This window comes from Macrobrachium rosenbergii, chromosome 56 (assembly GCF_040412425.1).
Source record: "Macrobrachium rosenbergii isolate ZJJX-2024 chromosome 56, ASM4041242v1, whole genome shotgun sequence".
NCBI lineage: Eukaryota > Metazoa > Arthropoda > Malacostraca > Decapoda > Palaemonidae > Macrobrachium > Macrobrachium rosenbergii.
The window spans coordinates 39431599-39449871 of NC_089796.1; positions in this window are offsets into that span (position 1 = coordinate 39431599).

Consider the following 18273-nt stretch of genomic DNA (forward strand, 5'->3'; position numbering starts at 1 on the left):
GGTACACCCTTTGGAATTTAACATGATAATGTGTAAATATTAGGATGCTTAATTCCAAGGAAGAATGACCTTTTGGAAACAAGTAACCACCAGCTTTCAATAAAATTAGCAATGTCCAATTTTGGTTTTTATTACAGCCTTGACTGGTTATGCTCTGATCCTCAGATTTCCAGACTAAGGAGTGGTAGAAGAGAAGACAGATTGAATAAGAACTTATCTATTCCTTCCAGTTGGAAAATAAATCCCACTTTGGGATGACAAGAAGTCTTGATGGGATTGTGATAATGGGTCAAATATTCTAGTCATTTGCATGAAGTCTGTGGTACTATCTGTTGTGATTGTTTACCTCAAAATATTAGTCTATATAAAATTTTTACCCTACCCATTAACTAATATATTTTGGGACTAAAAATGACTATTTTCTAGAAGAGTATTATATAAAAATACAACTATCACAAATAACATTAATACAAAATCTTTACTGCACCTGAGTTCTCCACATTCTAAATAGATATAATTTGTATAAACTATCAAAACCCAGAATACGGGTATTGCAATTTGCAAAAAATCTTTGGAAGTTTTGAAAGGCTTAACAGTTATTTAATAATAATATAATTTTTACTAATCGTATTACAAATTATTTTTTTTTTTACTGTACAAACCAATTCCTTGACCATCCTTTTGCTTCAGGCTCAGTAATTTCAATGCATACCCATATATGCTGAAGGAAAAAGATGCAACTCTGTTAGATAGCACAAGTGCCTCCTATTAGCATTTTTTACCAACCTGCATTTCTCATCTGCTCCTGAAAGTATCTTGTTTTATTCCAAAGAGGAGAAGCCTATACCAAAATGAAGGGAGGGATGGGGGCCTATTGTATAAGGCATGGCATATGTATACAAAAAATGAGGTTTTTAAAAATCAAATCCATATCTAAGCAGTGTCTGTTAACATTAAACATTAGCTGTAATTCTGATATGATTTGGGGTGAAGTCACATTGCCGAAACCCGTCATGTCAGTATACTCAAGAGGCAGCACTGTTATGTTTTGGGACATCTAGTACATGATCAATGCTCTGCCCTGGAAGTTGACATCTTGTCCCAAGATATAATGATGTGGGTCTAGTATTAGTATCAGACCACAGTTCAAGATCTATTACCCATATAAGAAGCCCTAGTTGGGACTGGGTTATCTCCTTGAGCTTGGCAAACCTCATGAGATGTCCAAGATAAACTTGTATAGTCACATTCAGTTACTCTCATGTGAATCTATTTTGCGTCAGGGTAGTTAACTGACATTCACAAGAACTCCATACATATGGCTTTAATGTCGATAAATACCTAATTGCCAATATGTGGGACCTTAGCTCTTTCAATGGGAAGAGGACTAGTTGCTCACAGGATTTCATGGAAGGCACTGCTGCTAATCCTAGATTTCCCCAAACAAGTCTGCCTTCTGGAAATTCTAACCACTTTCGTGTCAGCAAGGTTAAATGATGATAATAACAAGCAACTTTAATCAGGCCTCGGCTGTTTGAGTGGCCAAAAAGTCCTCTTGATAATTCTCTGGTGGACCTCTCAATGCAGGATGAAAATGGGTAATAACTCTTAATGAAGCTTTAAAAGGGTCAAAATTCATCTTCAAACTGCTACAAGATAACACCTGTTATTGAGAACTCATAGATCATGCTAGGAAAACACATATCTAGGATGTTACATACGAATAAAGGTATATCTTTGAGGTTAGTTGGACATTTTAGCAATAAACTCCAGATTCTGCTGATACTAGATGTGTCAGAGTATAATAAGGGGGAGTTTTGTGCTTACGTTTAACCTCAAAATTTGTGACTCACAACCCTACTGACAATTAAAGACAATTTACTGTGTACTGTTGGCTGCTTGCATATACCATGTGTGCATTTACACCAAGTCAGAATTTGTTCCACGAGACCGGCAATATCATAGGATGTGCAAGTATCTGATATCCAAAATCCTAGGTTCCACTTACAATAACAAAAATTACTTTAAAAATTTTTATCACTGTTAATATATAAGTGGGACCATCCGGATTTTTAAGCTTGTTCTTTATCTGACAGTCATATGTGCAAGGCTATTTTGAGCTTCTAATAAAAAATTTTAAATTTTTTTAAAAACATGCTTTAACTAAAATGCACTAAAAATTAAAAAATTTTTTGAGACCAAGATTTTCTTACAATTAATCATGTCTACAAAAATAAAAGTGTGGGCACCAAACATGGAAAGAAATGCTACAAGAAATAAAAAAAAAATATATTCTTTTCTTGTAGCATTTCCTTCCATGTTTGGAGCCCATGCTTTTATTTTTGTAGACATGATTAATTGTAAACAAAATCCTCGTGTGTCTCAAAGAATTAATTTTTACTTTTTAGTGCATTTTAATAAAAGCATGTTTTTAAAAATTTTTATATATTTTTTATTTTATACTTTCTAGTTTTGACAGAAACTGTAACTGATTTATGATTGTAGCCAATGAAACTGAACGTGATATCCTATTGAGCCAAATAAGGCTTGAAAAATCTGTAGAGTTATTGACTTATTCTACCAAGTCAAAGAAGGTATGAAAAATCTATGAAAAATCTAAAGAGTTTCATACAAATCCTGAGATACTGGGAGAGGTCACTGTACAGTCACTAGAGGTCACTGCTGACCTACTGATCTTGTATTGTCACTGGAATTGAGTAACCATGCAAAATTTCAAGTCCATCAGGCGAAGGGAATAGGTCGTAAACTGAGTTAAAAGTTTTGACCCAAACAGATAGTCACGGAAGTCAAGTTAAATAAAAGCATGTAAAAATGAAACTTCGGTTTACCCTCTATTTACATCATCCACTAATTCTATATACTTTTGTGCTCCAATCTGAAATGATTCCGAGTATGCAAAATGTTTACAAGAAGTTCAATTGACAAAAGTACAAACAAAATTTTTTTTGTGCACAGTCAATGTTAATCTAATAATGCTCATACAAAAAAAATTAACTTCATAAAACCTGAATTCTTAATTATGACATACTACACAAAACTAGATTATCTTTCATGAAAACAATATTTAACCATGTCACTCAAGCAATTCATTATATATTACATGGTAGCTTCATGTTCACCAAACAAATTAAGGAAAACAACTGAGAGCTATTACAACTAACCAACTGCATCCCATTCAAGTAGTTATATACAAGTTAATATCAAATATACTCTGTCCACAACTTCACAATTTGAGACAAAAACACTCATGAAATCATAATGACAAGGGTTCACCTTGAACTAAACTGTATAATTCTGCAGCTCTTAGTTCAAAACATATTCAAGTCGGATGTTAATGCTGAGTCTTTCAAAGACTGTGTTTCATGTTTGGGAGTGAAGTAGTCACATATTTGTATATAGAACAAAGATATTCAGTAATTATGTACCTTGTTTCCCTATTCTTATGGCAATTTAATTACATATGCCAAACTATGTAGAATGAATTAAATATGACCAAAATAAAAATCAGTTCAACATTAACTTAACAGTTAAGCAATTATAAATACTGTACCTTTAATAAAAAATAAGTTCATTAACTTAACAGTTAAACAGTTACATATACCTTTAACATCAGAATATTTTCATTCTCACAGCTACATTGTGGATAATTTTCCTACTTGTTTGCTTCTGTATAAAAAAATAATTCTTTGATAGAATACCTCTAAAATGAATAAAAATTAAAAATAATTAATCCTACCTTATAAAGTTTAAAAAAGTACTCTGGAAAAACTTGAAATTAAAATTCAAACTTAATAATCTGCCTTGATTATATGCTTGAGGCTATTACTACTTACAAAGATCAATTGTCAGGAAATCTCTTGATGAGGTAGCTTTGAACATTCTCGTATACAATCATCATAATTCCTGCACCAGGACCTAACCGTAGCACCTTTGGAACTAAACCCTTGTACAGGGCAAAGAACCTGTAGAAATAAATGAATTCTAAGATCACACAGTACAGTATGGTTGAAAACATAAAAGAATAAAAATTAAGAAAACTACGATATGCTGCAGGGTGTCATGATAGGCAGTTTTATATCCTATCAGGACCGCATGCAAACCTCACACTAATGTACATATACTTTCCTTGGAACTTTGTAAGAAGAAAAGTCTATTCACTCTTTACACATTGAATACATCTTGCCTTCAATTCCTTCCAATCTTTTTTCATCTTAAATATGAATATTATACTATGCCCTTTCTTCAACATTACTGTGTCATACTCACTCAAATATTATGCAATAAAATAAAAAAAATTAAAATCTACTTAATGCTCAGATCACAAAGTGGAAGAATAATCACTAAACCTCTTTTTATAAATGCAAAAACACACGCAAAATTTGCAAGAACTTGTTCTACATAAGGCATTTTGTTTTTTAAATTACACATAAAAAAATGGGTTTCCATTCCATTAAATGGATAAACTAAAACAGAGTATCTTCAAAAGTAGGCAAAATAATCTAACCTGATTTTTTAGTGCTCAAAAATCAACTTTCCCAAGGAATGACCACTGACAATCCTTTGTAAAATGTTGCCTTACACTGAATGACCATAAACCCAATGTTCCAAATACATGGACTGCACCGAGGACTTCCACAGTCTCAAGAGTATATTTCCCTAGATTGATAGTATGTATAAGCAAACACTCTTGTAGGGGTATACACAACTAATTTATTCAGGGACAAAACATGTGAAAAAGTGAGACAAAATGTAGGATACAGACAGTGAAACATACTGAAAATGTACAATACAAAAAGTGCTTGTATTGTCAAAGAAAGGGATATGATGTCACAATGCTGGACAAAATCCGGATCTAGAATACAGAAAGTCACTACCATGCTTTGAGGAGGAAAGCCAAGCTTAGCCATATCTGTCAACTGGAACAGCTGAGAAAGAAGGAACAGTCAAAAGTACAAGCCCAGACACTAATTGCCCAAGCCAACAAATGTGTGGGAAGAGGGAGGAAAGCCTTCACTGTGACGATACAGAACCACATCTGCATGGATCATGATATAGCCTGATATGGGGGCAGAGCAAACTCTGCTTCGCAAAGCTGTCCTTTCCTAGGAGTCACATCATGTGCCTCGATAAGACCATGAGGATAAAATGAACTTCCTCTACAGCAGGTCCACCTTAACTCTCCACTCCAATTGGGAACCATTATTGGCGAGCAGAGAGTAAAGGAAGAGTCTCTTGCTGGAGTAAAGCTGTTATTTGGGAACATGGCTGGTGCTGTATGTTCAATGCATGAATCACAGATAGATGGGAAGATGGTGTCTGAAGGACACCATGCAAAGGATTTTACCAAGTCCCTTCAAGGAGTGACTGAATTCACCTGAAAGAAAACTTCCCTAGACAAACCCTCATAGAAGCCAAATGGCAAGGTCCACAACTTTTCAAGCTTACAGAAGCAGCAGACTCTCTCCACCCACCATGACATCTAAGAAGAATCTTCAGGGCATTGCACGAAAGGGGTACTGATGAAGTTGCAGTGCCATCACCCTTCCATGGAAACCACAAAGAAATCCTCAGACTGGCCCATGAAGAGGCCCTTGGAAGACACCTGAGAGTTAATGAGACCCAAGAGAGGGTCACCTGAGAATTTTAATGGCCAGATTTCAACCACAGCTTAGTAGGCTACTGCTACAGTTGTCATGTGTATATAGTCATAATAAAAAAAAAAGACCCCAGCCTACATCAAGCCCAGTTACAGCCAATGCCTGTGGTGACTGAACCATTTTCAAAATTCTCCTAGACATCATAGAACCCCTACCAACGATGAAGACAGGCAACTTGTGCATTCTCAAACTAACATACAACCAGGAAAATGTAAATTGCATCGTTTCTAATTTTACTGAAACCTTTGGACTGCCACAAGCGATCCAGACAGATCAACACAGTGTGTTCTCATAAAAAAATCTTTGAAGATACAATGAAGGACCTAATAGTAAAACAAACTGTATCACCTGCTTATCATCTTCAATTTCAAGGCATGTTTGAAATATTTCACATGACATTTTAAAAAACCCTGAAAGTGTATTGCCATGATAAAACAAAAAAGAATACAATGAAGGAGTACCACCCGTGAAGTCCAGGATATGTGATTCATGACAGGAGTCACTTGAGTTCTCCCCCTTTCAATTAGTATTTGGGCATAATGCCTATGGTCCCCTTTACCTACTGTGAGAGATTTGAACGTGATATCAAGAGCAGACACCGTGCCCTGCAATATGTCCATAACCTCAACAAGGACTGCATGAAGCCTACCAGTTGGCTCATGGTTACTGAGAGAGGCACAGAGTAACATGAAAGCATGATATTATACAGTATTGTGAATATAAGAAAGTTCCAAGCAGGAGATGAAGTGCATGTCTTTCTCCCCATACCTTGAAGTTTTCTCTTTTCCAAATTAATCTCTTATTACCCAGATCTTCATTATCTGACACCACTGGACTAAGGACCAAAGATATATATATATATATATATATATATATATATATATATATATATATATATATATATATATATATATATATTATATATATATATATATATATATATATATATATATATATATATATATATATATATATATAATATAAATTTTTAAAAATTTGAAAAAACTGCTCTCCTATGGTTGGCAATGCTGCGTGGCCTAAGGAAATGTTGGTAACACTGCTTACACTCATAAGAGACTGAGAAAGGGTTTAGGGGGTGTGCGAGTCCTGGAGAAGTTTCCAAGGTTGGGGGGTCAGATGGTTCTGTGCCATGGGAGGGGAGCTGCACTAAGGTTGTTAATACAAACTCACACTGAGGGCTGTTTTGGAAGGTGGGTGGAACAGGGAAGGAGTTTCCATGGCTGGGAGCAGGGTGAGAATGCAGTGTGGGAAGGGGAAGGCAGGTGTTTGATTTGTCAGAGTTTTTTTTTTTTTTTTTTGTGTTTTTGCATTGATGCTTTTTCCACATTTTATTAAAGGATATGCACAGTACTGAACATTAACTTGTAATGAAATTCATCAAGTACACAGCAAAAATAAAGAGAGAGTGTGAGAGAGGTGCGAAATAATGAGCAGGAAGACAAGTGCTGCTGATTTATTGATGAAAACTAGCTGCTTATAAAGCGGGATGCAGGCATCTGCGTAGTTCACAGAGACCACTGGTACAAAGATTTACAGGTGACCTGAGGTCAAACTAGTTCCTCAAAAAACAGGAAAGGTTCATACAGTGAACATAGTGATAAACAATGTCTGACATACAAATTAAATAACTTGTTACTTGTACATAATACATGATTGCTTAGAAAGACAACATATACACAGTTCACAATCATGATGATAAATATATATTCCGATCGACCTTAGGTCATGGAAAGGCACCGCAAAAAACAGGATGTTTTCCACAGAGAACGCGTTGAGCGGGGACTTTACAATACTCCCCTCCCAAAAGATGGAGGTAACGTCTGATTAAACCAGGTATCTCCTGGGGCGATGAAGGGGGCCTCTCTTGATGTCAACTGGAGAGGGTGGTCACCTTCCCCAATGTCCTCTGCAGTGGTTTGTTGGGGTGCCTTTCCGTCAAGTTTCTGGGTTTTCTGGAGACACCCTCGCCTCCTTCCTGCGACCGGGGTTGTTTGAGGGGCTGCCATATCCTGCTGGAGATCTTTGGGTCTGCCCATGGATGGATATTCAGAAAGCCTTCTTGTTCCTTTCCAATGCAAGGAAAGGTCCCCTGTAGGGCCTAGTCAAGGGTGGGCGTACGGTGTCGTCCCTAACAAAGACGTGGGTGGAGGAGGACAGCCCAGGGGGCATGAAGGGGGACATCCTATCGGTGAATGTCTTTTGGCAGGGGGCGAACTTTCCAACTCTGTCTCAGAGCCTCTGCATTCCTATGTCGTCCCTGTTCTCTGCGACAAGTTCTCCTGGGACTACGAGAGTCTCCCCATAGACTTTTCCCGCTGAGGAGGGGTCGCCGTTGGCTCTGGGGGCGGTCCTCAACCCAAGGAGGACCCAGGGCAGCTGGTACTTCCAGTTTTCAGAGGAGCAACAAGCCATCAGGGACGCCTTCAGAAACCTGTGGAACCTTTCCACCATTCCGTTGGCTGTAGGGTTGTACGCGGTGGTGCTGTGGTGAGTGGTCCCCAGTAGACGTGCTAGGGTGGTCCACAACTCGGACAGGAATTAGGGTCCCCTGTCTGTCGTTATGTCGTCTGGGACACCGAACCGGCTGATCCAGCTGGAGAGGAGGGCTTCCACGCATGCACTGGAGGTGGCTTCTTCTATGGGCGTAGCTTCGGGCCACCTGGTGGAGCAGTCGATGACTGTCAGTAGGTATCTGGTTCCTCCTGATGGGGGAAGAGATCCTACTACGTCGATGTGGATGTGCCCAAAGCATCTCTTTGGCTGGGGGAATTCGCCACTCCCGATTCGGTGAGCCGTCCCACTTTACTTGTCTGACACTGCATACATTGTCTTGCCCAGGCCATCGCATCTTTCCGTATGCCGTGCCAGACGAACTTCTCCATCAGCAGTCTGGCTGTTGTCCTTCCGGAGGGGTGGGATAGGCCGTGGATGATGTTGAAAACCAACCGACGTCTGGAGGCGGGTACCAGGGGGCAGGGGCATCCAGTACTGACATCGCTCAGTAATGTTGATCGTCCTGAGCCGAAGGGCAAGTCCTTCCACTTCAGCGATGTGACGGCTGTACGGTAGGCTGGGGTTTCAGGGTCAGCAGCTTGTATGTGGGTGAGGTCCTCGTAATCAATCCCGGATCTCGATCCTCAAGAGGGCGTTGGTATTTGATGGTGCAGGTGAACTCCGCGATGGCTGCAAGGTGCCGCTGCTGCCTAGAGGACCATGCGTCGCCCAGCTTCGTGAAGGCGTGGACCAGCGGCTGGTGGTCGGTCCAAACTGTGAAGGGCGTCCCCTCCAGGAGGAACTTGAAGTGCCGTACCGCCTGGTATGCTGCGAGGAGTTCTAGGTCGAAGGTGCTGTAGGGGGACTTGGCGGGTTTCAGCCTCCTACTGAAGAAGGCAATGGGCTGAGGGGTCCCTCTGATGACCTGTTCCAGAACTGCTCCGCAGGCGATGTTGCTGGCGTCCATTGTCAGCTGGAGGGGAGTGCTGGGGTCCTGGTGGGCCAAAGATGTTGCTTTGGCAAGGGAGGCATTCGTCAGGGGGAAAGCCTTCTGCTGGTCGGGGCCCCACACTAAGGTCCTTGGACATCCCTACAGGACCTCCATCAGGGGGTTCATGGTGTGAGCAATCCACGGGATGAATCTTCTGTAGTAGTTGACCATCCTGAGGAATTCTTGTACAGCCCTGATGGAGGTAGGGGTGGGGAACCTCTCGATGGCTTCGACCTTCGATGACATTGGGCGGATGCCCTCTGGGGATATCTCGTGGCCCAGGAACTCCACCTTCTCGATGCCGAAGGTGCATTTGTCAAACCTGATGACGAGGCCACTCTCCTGCAGGCACTGCAGGACCTTCCGGATGTGTCGCAGGTATTCCTCCCAGGATCTGGAAAAGATTAGGATATCGTCAATGTAGCAGACGCAGAAGTCCAGGTCACCCAGGATCCTGTCCATTCAACCTCTGGAAGACTGTGCCCGCGTTCCTCAGGCCGAAGGTGGAGAAGGTGAAGACGTAGGATCTCAGGCCGAAGGTGGAGAAGGCGAAGATGTAGGACCTGAAGGATGTGACGATGGCGGTTTTGGGGATGTCCTCCGGAGCTACTGGGACCTGAAAATAAAATTTTAGTAGGTCTATTTTGGAGAATATTTTGGCCCCGTGGAAAGAGGCTGTCAGGTCCTGCATGTTCGGCAGGGGGTAGTGGTCCGGTTCTGTTGCCAGGCTGAGCTGCCTGTAGTTGCCGCAGGGCCTCCAGGTGCTGTCTGCTTTCTGCACCATGTGAAGAGGGGAAGCCCACATGCTGGGAGCCTTTTTGCATATGCCCATCCTCTCCATCTCTGCGAGGGTCTTTTTGGCCTCCTGAAGGTGCTGCGGGGGAAGCCATCGGAACTTCGCGTGCGTTGGGGGCCCCTTCCTCTTGATATGGTGGTATATCCCGTGTTTGGAAGGAGTCCCGGGCATCTGGCGGAGCTCGGGTTTGAAGACCTCCGGGAACTCCTTCAGGAGGGAACCATACTGGTGGGGCGCAATGGAGCAGGTGGTGGGCTCCCTGGGGCCTGGCGACAAGGGCAGGGACTGGCAGGACTGGGTGTCCAGCAGGCATTTGCGGCCGACGTCAACTGCCAGACTGAAGTGGGTGAGGAAATCTGCTCCCAGGAGTGGAGTCCTGACGTCCAAGATGATGAACTCCTAGCTGTACCTCCAGCCAAGGATGGAGATCGACAGGAGCTTGGTGCCATAGGAGAGGATGGGGGACCTGTTTGCGGCCGTCAGGCAGGTAGTCGGGTCTGGCGGTCGTCTGCGATCCTCTCCTGAAGGTGGAAACACCGAACGCATGGCTCCAGTGTCGACCATCATCCTGCCGGAGATCGCGTCGCGGACATAGAACCCTACTGGTAAGGGGTCCCTGGGTATTTTTGTTGTTGCTGCCACGGCAGCCTGTGGGGTTTGCCACAGCCTCCTTCGTTTTTTGAAGGGAAGAAAGGGCAGGGGGCTTCGCACCTCCGGGCGACTCTCCCGAACCTCCGGTGGAAGTAGCATAGCCCCGGCTGTTCCCTCTTCTGCTGGTTGGACAACCTTTTCTGCTCAATGGCGTTGACAGGCTCCGTGGTGGGGTCCTCCAGGAGGAGGCAGTTGGTGGAGTGTGCTGGCGTCTCCCGTTTGGCTGCCTTTGTGGAGTCTGTCAGCTGCTGCACCAACCTGATTAGGTCCTCAGCCAGCAGGGTGTATGTGTCCATGATCTGCCCACGGACCTCTGGCAGTAGCTGCTGCAGAAAGATCTCCCTTGACAGACTGATTTCCTTGCGCCTGCCGCTGCTGTCAGTCTCAGGGAGGAGGAGGAGTTTCTGGAGGGCATGCCACACATCCAAGAGGTTTCCCTCCTGCCGGGGGTTGAGGGCGAGGTCGAGGGCACAGGCGTGTCTCTCGGAGACCAGCAGGGAGCAGGTCTCAACGAGAGTGGATTTCAGTTCTTGGAAGGTGGCGGGGACCGACGTCGTCATCAACCAAGGGGCAATTTTATAAATCTCCTCCAGGAGGGCGTTAATGGCGATGTCCGCCTTCAGCACCTCATCAGTCAGGCTTGCTATTCTGAATTGCCCCTCGACCCTGTAGAACCAAGATGCTGCGTTCTCCCTGGCGAATGGCGGCAGCCTTATGTTAAGGGCCATCTTTGGTTGGTCCGTCAAGGGGCCATCGCGTGGGGCAGCGGTACCGGTGTGGAGGTGCGCACGGGAGGAGGTTGCAAGAGGGAGGTGTCTGCCTCCAAGAGGTTCACGGTAATTTGTATGTGGTTGGGAATGTCTCCATCCATGCTCTCTTTGCGCTCTCACTTGGAGTGTATGGGAACACTCACGCCAATACACACTGGGGGAGCATGCCGTGTGGGTCCGCTAATGACGTTGGCAGCCTGCCGACGAGGGTCGGTTAACGCCAGAACGCCTTGTTAGAGCACCGTAGTTAGTCTGTTAGGGGGCGTGGATTAGGTTCATTGGGCCAAGGCTTAGACTTAGTTGCCGTTTGGGTCCATTAATGGCTTCCAGGAACCACTCCGGGGGTCCCACTGTGAGAGAGGTGCAAAATAATGAGCAGGAAGACAAGTACTGCTGGTTTATTGATGAAAACTAGCTGCTTATAAAGCAGGATGCGGACGTCTGCATAGCTCGCAGAGACTGCTGGTACAAAGATTTACAGGTGACCTGAGGTCAAACTAGTTCCTTAAAAAACAGGGCAGGTTCATACAGAGAACCTAGTGATAAACAATGGCTGACATACGAAATAAATAAGTTGTTACTTGTGCATAATACATGATTGCTTAGAAAGACAACATATACACAGTTTACAATTATGATGATAAATATATATTCTGATCGACCTTAGATCATGGAAAGGCACAGCAGAAAACGGGATGTTCTCCACAGAGAATGCGTTGAGCAGGGACTTTACAAGAGACATATCACATATGTTAAAGCTTACAATACACTCTCTCTTTCCATTTTTTACTTGCATTTTACACTACACTATTCTCATTTTTATTTTCACAGCATAAAAGATGTAAAAACAATCAAACTTACAATCCAAAAGAGATAAACACTTTTGATATCCCTAGCACTTGCATATTTACATACGAATACACTCCTTCGCTTTGGGTGATGGCATCAAGACAAGTTATAAATAGCATGTGTTCCCAACATCTACAAATTCACATTTAAAATATTTTCAATTAAAGATGAAATATCAACAGTGATAAAATATTCTTTCCTGAACTGCTATGATACGTGTGATCATCATACTTAAGAGTCAACTAAACTTGCAATAAAACACTGTACAATAAATCAAGCAAAGCAAAAAAAAAAAAAAGGCAACACGTGATACTGCACTACGAAACACAGCAGATTATTCTAAGCTAGGGTTTCAAACAAGATTATTATATGGCTTAAGTAACAAATCATAACCATCTCTTATAATTAACAACCACTTATCAAAGAACTGACAAACAACGTCGAGTAAGATATAAACAAACAAATCGGGAAACAGCTGTTTTGCAATTCTGAGGGATTTTATTTCAACATATAGTATGTCAGTTTACCTTTATGTACCAGTTTTACAAGTTTGTACAAAAATATAAATAATGATTCCAGTAATAATCCATTTCTTCCAGCAACTACAAAATAGTTCTCCTAATTATGTCTGCATAGTCATGGGGCATAGTCAAGCAACTGTTCACTCTGATAAAAGCATGAAATTTGGCACATATGTAGAGTTGCATATTTTGAACATTTTCAGATATTGGGGCAATTGAGATCATCCCTGTGTCAGCTGTGGCAGCCATTTTCCAAAATGGCCACCATATACCATCGGCGAGATTCAGGGAATAGGGTTGCATGTGTGTAATAAGGCTCTTTCTGGGTAAATGTTTAAAAGAAATTTATCAGAGTATTTCATAAGTATATGCAAATCATGGACAAGAAAAGACTTTTCTGGAAAATTTATTTTTATAAAGAACAGGTGATAACAATGGAAGTTTTACTTTATCGAAATAGACGTTTTTGAAGTCATACTATGATCATATGAAGAAGTGAATTAATTTGACAATGACTCCAAATGGTCCCCACAGGTCATAGAAAACAGCACGTGACATGTAGTCAGATGCAACATAACCTTACAATACAGTTAAATAAAACAACAGCAGGTAATATACAAGTGGTTTGTTCATTAGTCAATCTTGCACAATTTCTCCTTCACAGAAGCAGAGGGCAGTGCAGTGCAAATCTCCTGCCTTGCACTTGCATCAGTTCCTGCAGTCCTTACAGCCTCGTTCATCCCTGATACAACTCCAGCCTGTTGGTGGAGGTAGCTGTTGCCGTGCAGCCAACATCTGACCCCAGACATGTTGTTCCAGGCACCATGGGTGTGCTGCGCAGCCAACATCTGACCCCACAGCATGGGTGGGTGGAATACGCTGCACCGAAGTCTTCCTTGCCCTCGCAAACACCTTTCTTGCTATGTTCACTTTGCTGTGTGTGCTGGTGCGATCAACAGGAGGACCACATATCTCTGGATGACTTGCACTGCCTCCTCTGGAATTTCAATTGATGCATCAGCCAGAGTCAGCAGTGCATTGGTGAGCTCTGGGGTAGTGTTCCAAGTTGCCCAGGCACTTCTCTTACCACATCCTTCAAAAGAGGACACAGTGTCATGCCCAGTGAGGGCATGAAACACTGGAAGTGCACATGCCTTGCTCAGACCCAGAGATGAAGCTTTATCATGAGTGGCCAAGAAACAGAGGTTTTTGCCTGTCCCTAAGGCTATCCAAAGTTCGTCTTCATTTAACAGTGACAGAGCTACAGTTCGAACAAGAATCCAATGATGGCCGTGCTGAGCAGCGTGGCATGCACAGAGCATCAAGAGTATCTGCCTCTTCATGTGTGCTGTACATGGAGCAAGTGATCCTGTACTCTCTTGGGCTGGAGCAGAGAGTACCTGCTGTCCATCTGTCACCACAAGCACCTTGCCACTACCATCATCAAAGGAGTCAATAATGAGCCTCAGAAAGGAAATGGAAGAGCTCCACTTTATTGCTGTCTACATGCAAAAAACTCAGCCAATTTCATGGAATGGTTGCTGACTTGACAACGTGTCTCCTCACACCTTTTCCACGTTTCACTCTGGCTGTGGATTTCAGTGAGTCAGGACCATAGTTGTCCCACACAAGGTCAAGATGTGAGCAATGTTGAAGCTGTCCTTGGATGTAAGGGATGATAACTTGGTTTGCAAATTCCTCAAATGTCATGGCTGTACCAGGTTTCAGAATCTGCACAACCACAGCTCCACCAAGAACCAAGGCAGTGACACTGGGTGCGTCTGATTGTATCTTTGAATGGTCTTCAAGACATCTCAACAAGTCACTCTTCATCCCCAGATGGGATTTACCCGACTCTGAGAGGGCAGGGCGACATGCCTCATTCTCATGTCTAAAAAATTCTTCAAAATTGCCATCTCATGTTTGGCAGGCTATACAGAGTCTTGAAAAGAGTTTGACACCAGTTTTGAGAGAGTTCATCTGCTTCTTGGTTTTGCTTTGCTATTGGCTCTTGATGCCAAACAAAGATAGCTTGTTGCAGTGAATGGTGTCATTAATTTACTTGGTTCTGTCTATGAGACACTCCCTAGTGAATGCATCAAACTGCTCCGGACCAAATTGTTTGACAGTACGAACGGTCTCCACTACTGATGCACCTGGAATTTATTTGGCGCCAAGGACAAGTAAGTCCTGGCTGTCCTCTTCAATGGGGTTTCCCAGTTCTTCAATGACCTTCACAAATGAGCGTACGTCTTTTACAGAAGACTTCTGTTCTCTTGGAGTTTGTTCATGATGCACTGTGTCCCCCTTTTTCTGGTGCTGAACCTCACATTCAAATTCATCAATCAGTCTGGCAGCTTCCAGTCCAGAAATAATCCAATGCCGCAAGGCACTTGGGTTCTCTGTGAGACAACGGCTCCTCCATCACCTTTGATATGAGCATTGATTTGCTCATGTGCTTGATCATGGCAATTGCAGAGAAAGCTCGGTTAGCCATCTGCACTGCAAAGTGGCCAGCACTGAATTCTTAGTAGACCTCTGGGTGTTTCTGTGGAAGATGAGCCATGTCTCTCAGGTGCACAGGTATCCAACTTACATAGTTTGTATGGTCTACAGTGCAGAACCGCATAAGTTCTTTTAGAGCATCAAGGTACATTTCAAAGTTCGCCTCTCTCAGGGACTGCACATACGTGAGAATGCAGAGTTCAAGTGCCAGTGTTGTTGAACAGTACTGGCATTGTGGAGAACTTTTACCTCTCTCCTCACATTGTTAGTAGGGTTTTTTTGAGCTGATATTTTATCTTGTTACACTGCACAAAATAATCACCATTTCTGCCCAAGTTAATCATTCTACAGAGGACCGAGAGCACTCCAAAGAGAAATGTCTCTCAAAACCAGTAGCATATGGCAGCCATTTTGGGAAATTGGCTGCCGTGGCTGACACAGACATAATTTCAAGTGCCACAATATCTGAAAATGATCAAGACATATTAGTCTACATGTTTGCATATTTTCATGCTTTTATCACAAAACGAACAACTGTCCTGAAGTTTTGAGCTATGCCCCCCTAGCTAGTAGTAGGCCTCAATCAGCTGCTTCCGAGAATGTAAACACTAGCCTAGCCTACTTAAATGCACCTGGTGGATTACCAGTTTTTATTTATACTTTGATGATGATATAACATGATAAAATATATAAATGGAATCAGTGATTCCATTTATATATTTTATATACAGTGGGCCCAGTAATCACAGGGGTTAGGGACCACAACCACCTGCGTTAAGCAAAAATCCGCGATAAGTTGGAACACCCCTCTAAAAACACTTATAACTGTCTACTTTAATAAGTCAAACATCAAAGACCCCCTCTAAAAATGCTTATAACTCCCTATTTTAATAGTTCAAACACCAAATATACAGGCAGTCACCGAGTTATGTCAGTCTCAGGTTATGTCATTCCAGACTTACGGCCCTTGTCAAATATATTCATAAATAATCTGTTCAGTCACGGCACAATTTTTGGATTTACTGCGCCATTATCCACGTTACGGCACCGTAACGAGGGTTTATGGCACTAGACGGGAACTAGTTTCTGAGTGTGCTTGACTGGACAACAACCTTTTTTAGGTCACGCATGCACCGGTTGCAGGATGTAACAATACCAAACAACGCTATCCCCAGCATCGCTCAACGGTTTCCTACTGTTTGAGATGGGTTGTTTCGCTGCTTGCTACTGCTGTTTGTCGCCGTAGCATATCTTGTTCTTGCTTCCAAAGGAAATGCCTCAAAAAAGAGGAATGTTATCTCTATGGAAGTCAAGTTGGAGATTGTTAAGCATTCTGAAAAAGGTGAGACTTTGTTTTTCTCTCTAGACTATTTGGAACTGAGTAAACATTGCCATCAGGCAAAGATTTACCTGTCAGTTCATTGAATTTGGCATTAAAAATTTGTAGAATTATCGTGGAGACCATAATAAAGGCTAAGGCAATTGAAATTCCACATCTCTATAAAAGATATTACAGTAGTATGTACAATAATACCCCGAACTTGCATGATTCGAGTTGCGCGAATTCACAGACATGCAAACTTTTGACTGGAACCTAACTAATTGTCATACATGAGTTTTTCACAGACACACAAACATTTGCAAATACTGAGAAACCCTGCAAAAGCGTTTAGGTTTAATTTTTATGTAATTTATAAGTTTGCAAGCTTATATGTATAAATTAAATAACATTAAATAATAAAAGTAATAATTTCTCTCTCTCTCTCTCTTTTACTGAGATGAAAGAATTTTTATGGTACAGTAAACCCCCGTATTCACGGTCACAAGATTCGCGGACTTGCCTACTTGCGGATTTCTCTATGGAATATATATATATATACATCATTTGCTGAAAATCCGCCCATTCATGGTATTTTTTTTTCATTGAGAAATATTCACTAATTACTGTATTTTCATCTCATTTTCATGACTAAATGCACTTTTTGTGATAAAACTATTAAAATACTCAGGTAGTGCTCGAGTTATGATAGTTCACCTTATGATAATTTGATTTTGCAATGGGGAAAGCAATTAATACCGATACGACAACATTTATAAAATATTTTTAAATTTCGTGCGGGCACAGGCAGCGAGAGGGACCAAATTACAATACACCAGCTTCTTTTCCTCCAACTCTTTATCCCATCTTCTAGTTAAAAAAGTAAAAGAGAATGATAAAAGTATTGTTAGTAACGTTAATACTCTTGCGTAAATGTGTACAGTCATAAACAACCGTCCGAGAAATTGTTGTTTTGTTTATCACCGAATCGGATAACAACAGCTCTTTTGCTTGTATTATAACCATTGTATGGTACTACACAATTACCGTATAGATTATGGTATAAATGACGTTAAGTAAAATAAGACTGATATATTTTTACATTAATGTATACCCTTACTCGGTACGGATAAAAGATTGGCAAGGAAATATACTGTTAAATTTATGCTGCAAGTCGTAGCTGAAGCTGAGAAAACAACGTTTAAGCTGCTAATGACTATAAATTATCGTGCATCGGCAGCATGGATGAAACTCGACCGTAATTAAAATTGGAGAGAAAGCATTTTAATAAAACTACTGGGCATGAAAGAATACATTACTGTGCTGCTATTTTTACGCTGATAAACAATAAATACGTAAAGCTCGCATTATGATGAAATCAAGTGAAAATAGCGAATGGAATCTTGATTTTTTTACACAAAACAAATGCCCCCAAAGGCCAACATCATCTATTAATGAAAAAATTGGCTACATTAATTTCACAACGAAACGTACATTTCAACTTAAAAACGCTTCATACAGTATAACGAAAAATAACCTTGACCCATATAAATAAAATATCAAGAGATTCATTTATACTAACTAGAAGCAAGAAAAGTGCTCAGAACTGAGTTAAACATGGCGAAATAAACGATTTCCAAACCAAAACATTGATCGCTATGATCGCAACTTATAATACAA